General features: G+C 46.8%; 1 pseudogene; it reads right to left on the reverse strand.

Annotated features, from left to right (window-relative positions):
• Positions 1 to 2,541: 2,541 nt before the first annotated feature.
• LOC148134631 (U2 spliceosomal RNA) lies at positions 2,542 to 2,714 on the reverse strand (annotated as a pseudogene).
• Positions 2,715 to 4,837: the final 2,123 nt, after the last annotated feature.

Here is a 4,837-nt window from a genome sequence, read left to right on the forward strand (position 1 = left end):
ACTCTCTATATTGCAGTGAACAGCAGTCCCTGTGTATGCTATGCTAAACAGCAATTTCGGAGTATATGAAACAGAAGTCCCTGTGTGTATTACAGAGAGTAGCTGTCCCTGTCTGTATTATAGAGAAGAGCAGATCCTGTGCATATTGCAGAGAACATTAGTTCCCATGTATTTTCTAACCCTTTCTAGTTTCACAACATGCTTCAAAGAGGAAGAAAGCCTGAATTGCAACACAATAATCCAAAAGTGGCCCAACCAATGTCCTGCACAACTGCAATATGACCTCCCAACTACTATATTCAGTGCTCTGTCCCACTAAGGAAAACATACTAAACACCTTCTTCATTATCCTATCCATCTGCGACACCACTTTCAAGGAACTATGAACCGTGTTCCAAGGTCTCATTGGACACTCCCCAGGACCTTAACATGAAGTGTATAAACCCAGTCCTGATTTTCCTTTCTAAAGTGCAGTACCTCTCATTTACCTAAATTAAACTTCACCTGCCACTCCTCAGCCTATCGGCCCATCTGATCAAGATCCTCTGACGTAACCGTCACCGCTGTCCACTCCACCTCCAACTTTGGTTTCATCTGCAAACTTACTAACTGTACCTCCTTTGCTCACATCCATATAATTTATATAAATGACACAAAGCAGTGAACTCAGCACCAATCCCTGTGGCACCCCACTGGTCACAGGGCTTCAGTCTGAAAAGCAAGCTTCCACCACCACCACCACCACCACCATCTGTCTTCTACTTTCAAGCCAGTTGTGTATCCAAATGGCTAGATTTCCCTGTATTCTTTCTGACCAAATTTTGCTCACCAGGCCACCATGAGGGAGCTTGTCAAAGCCTTCATCAATCCTCTTTGTTGACTCTTCAAAAGGCTCAATCCAGCTTGTGAGACATGATTTCCCATGCACAAAGCCATATTGACTATCTCTAGTCAGCCCTTGCTTTTCCAGATGTGTGTAAATCCTATCCCTCAGGATTCCCTCCAATAACTCATAGAACATAGAACATAGAAGAATACAGCGCAGTACAGGCCCTTTGGCCCTCGATGTTGCGCCGATCCAAGCCCACCTAACCTATACTAACCCACTATCCTCCATATACCTATCCAATGCCTGCTTAAATGCCCATAAAGAGGGAGAGTCCACCACTGCTACTGGCAGGGCATTCCAACTCGTCCACAACTGACGTCAGGCTCACCGGTCTATAGTTCCTGAAAACAGCAGGGTATAGTATAGAGAACAGCAGTCCCTGTGAAAATATAGAGAACAGCAGACACGTTGTACAATGCAGAGAACATGAGTCCCTGTCTATAATATAGAGAACAGCAATCCCTCTGTCTATTAGCAGCACATGTGTATGACATAGAGAACAGCAGTTCCTGTGTCTTATCTGGAGAACAGCAGTACCTGTGTATAATACAGGGAACAGCTGTTCCTGTGTGTAATATGGCCAAGAGCTGACCCTGTGTCTCATATAGAGAGTAGCAGTCGCTGTGTATAATATAGAGAACAGCAGTCACTGTGTATAAGATAGAGAACAGCAGCACCTGTGTATAAGATAGAGAACAGCAGTCCCTGTGTATAATATGGACAATAGCTGTCCCTGTGTATCATATAGAGAGTAGTAGTCACTCTGTACAATGTAGAGATCAGCAGTTCTTTTCCCTGGAGTGGGGGAGTCCAGAACTAGAGGCCATAGGTTTAGCATGAAAGGGGAAAAAATTCAACGGGATGTAAGGGGCAACGTTTTCATGCAGAGGGTGGTGCGTGTATGGAATGAGATGCCAGAGGAAGTGGTGGAGGCATTTAAATTAAACTAAATGACAGCATTTAAAAGGCATCTGGATGGATATATGAACAGGAAGAATTTAGAAGGCTATGGGCCAATGCTGGCAAATGGGACTAGATTAGGATATCTGGTTAGCACAGACAAGTTGGACTGAAGGATCTGTTTCTGTGCTGCACATCTCTCTGATTCTGTGCTTTACGTACATCAGATCTTTGTCTGCTTCACATTGTTCTCAAAATCTCTCATTTAATACATCAAAGTGATTCTCGTCACCATCAAAATCCGAACTGTTGATTACTTCAATAGCTTCATGTTCTCCATGTTGTTTTCTGAAATGCCGTTTGCCATTAGGTAGAGCTGGTGGGCAACTTTGTTTTACTTTTGAGGTAAAAACAATGACTGCAGATGCTGGAATCCAAATTCTGGATTAATGGTGCCTGAACTGCTGTGCTCTTCCAGCACCATTAATCCAGAATTTGGTTTACTTTTGTTGTTTGGAATTGGAGTTGGTGGGAAGGGGTGGCATGTACCAGGGATGAAGTGGGAACACTGAGAGTGAGTGCTGAACATAACACGCTGAAAGACACAGACAAATCGGATTGTAGAACAAGTTGATTTGCACAAAGGCAAGTCTGACTTGACTAACGAAAACTGTCCGTACTCGGATCATAAGGAATAAAGCAAAAGCATAACATAAAGAGGAGAAACAAAGCTGCTTTTAAGATTCTTTAATGAGGGGCACACCATTCCCAGAAACACTGCAATACTAGGACGATGCGTGGAGTTAGTGGAGCAAGCTCCTAACACAACTCCTTCCTGCAAAAATCAGATTAATATTCAGTCCCTCAGTCCAGGACATATCAGATATTAAAACTGACAAGAATTTTTTTTTAATTTCTAAAATATACTTTATTCATAAAATAATTTGATGGTCTGTACAGTTGGTCATGCCATACATATGTAAACATGTACATACAGAGATCAGAATTTATCATTTTTATACAGGTCTGTACATTTTTCGATCATATGCCCATATAATTAGCTGAGGCGTCAGCAGAGCCCAAATGACTGCATGGGCCCCCTGTTCTTCGTTAGGCAGGCAGGTTTTTTTTTTATTTCAAAATATACTTTATTCATAAAAATAAATCTTTGGTACTTGTACAATTTGTCATATCGTTCATAAATATATACATTCCATGTCGTAAAGAACAGATTGAATTACTCGAATTTACAGTTATCCTATTTACAGTTCCCTTTATTAACCATCCAGTCTCTTATTATTTAGCTGTGGCTTCAGCGGAACCCACCTACTGAGTGGGTGCCCTGTTATACGATAGCAAAGGAAACTTCTTTAACCCCCAGTTTATGGGGTTACCATTGTCCATTTGACTGTCCTGTCTCTGGGGTAGCTGTCTGCATCCCCATGGTGAGCACGAACTGCTGGACCCTCGCTGGGCTGAGGTAGCTATCCAGGCCCTCACTGGGGTCATTTACCTGCTCTGGAGTCATTGAGCCAAGGCAAGGGTCCGCACCATCCAGTTCTGTGTCTGACAATGGGACTGTCAGAGGATCACAGCTCTCAGTTACCTGTAGTTGTGGGGCAGTGGGTACCCCCTGGTTCTCACTGGGTGGAGGGTGGACTTCAGGGGGTCCGTTGTTTCCTGGTTGGGAGGAAATGCCCTCCTCTTTATCTACGGCGCTCTGTCTCTTCTTCTGGTGGTGATGATGTTCTTTGTGCCCGTCTTCCCCATCCGAAGAGCTGGCCGTCCCTCCCTCGTGCAGCTGTCTTTTCCCCCTTTGCTGGGAGGCTTTGGGGGCCTGGCAGGATTTTCTCTTCCTGTTTTTAACAGGTATCCACTCCTCTGCCTGCTCGATTACCTCCTCCTCCATTGCTTCCATCTGCCCAGCTCGAGCTAGGATCAGCTGCTGTGTCTCTCCGCTGGCTGCCGCCTCCTCTACTTCCAGCCTGTTCTTCTTTCTGGGTGCCACCAGACTCTGTTTCCCTGCTGTCTAGGTGGACGTTACTGGTCTTTGGGGGTCCACGGCTCGCCTTGCCACCTCCAGCCATCTGTGCGTAAGTGGGCCCCCCCCCCCGTCTTGGGCTGGTCTTGTACACGTGGCCCGTCTCTCCGCACAGGTTGCAGCTCTTTTCTTCCTGACAGTCCTTAGTCAGGTGACCCTCCTGTTTGCAGTTCCTGCAGATGGTCACTTTGCAATCCGCCAGCACATATCCCGACTTCCCGCAGGCTCGGCACACTTTCGGCTGCCCTGCATATGTCAGGTAGCCTCTGCTCCCTCCAATTGCGAAGCTCGAGGGTGGGTGAAGAATGTTCCCATTGCCATCGACCCTCAGAGTCACCCTCACCTGCCGCTTACTGGTCCAGATCCCAAAGGGGTCGATCACGTCAGTGGCTTCTCCCTCAACTTGGACGTACCTTCCCAGGAAAGTCAGGACATCAGCCGCTGGAACATAGGGGTTGTACATATGGATTGTAACAACCCGACTCCTCTGTGCAGGAAGCACACACAATGGGGTTGCCGACAAGATGGAGAACAGCGGCTCCCCTTCCTTCTCCTTGAAGACCTTCAGGAGCTGTTCGCACTGCTTCACACTCCTGAAGGTCACATCAAAGTAGGCTGCCCCAGGGAAATCCTGCAGGCAGTACATGTCTGCTGCAGCGAACCCACAGCATCCTAGCAATACCTTCTTAATAAACAGGATGCAATCCACCGGTGTCCGACCCTCCACCTGCTTGACAGACACCCGGACGGTGTTTCGAACCCCCTGCCCAGGGCTGCGCGCAGCTGTTGAGGCCATAGCTCGGAGTTTGGCTAGTCCCTGAATTGGCGTTAGGCCGAAGCCAACATGAAGATCCACCAATAGCAGGTCAGCACAACCAAATGATCCTCCAACATCCAATCACAATCCAGCGATGCTCTCCACTAGCTCTGATGACTCGCAACTCGACCCCGGTCCTGATAAGAACAGACACTTGATCTTAGCCAAAAGGCCGGCAGGTGTTACACAG

Source organism: Chiloscyllium plagiosum, unplaced genomic scaffold (genome assembly GCF_037043375.1).
Source record: "Chiloscyllium plagiosum isolate Xiang-an unplaced genomic scaffold, Cpla_swu_hap1 HiC_scaffold_53X, whole genome shotgun sequence".
NCBI lineage: Eukaryota > Metazoa > Chordata > Chondrichthyes > Orectolobiformes > Hemiscylliidae > Chiloscyllium > Chiloscyllium plagiosum.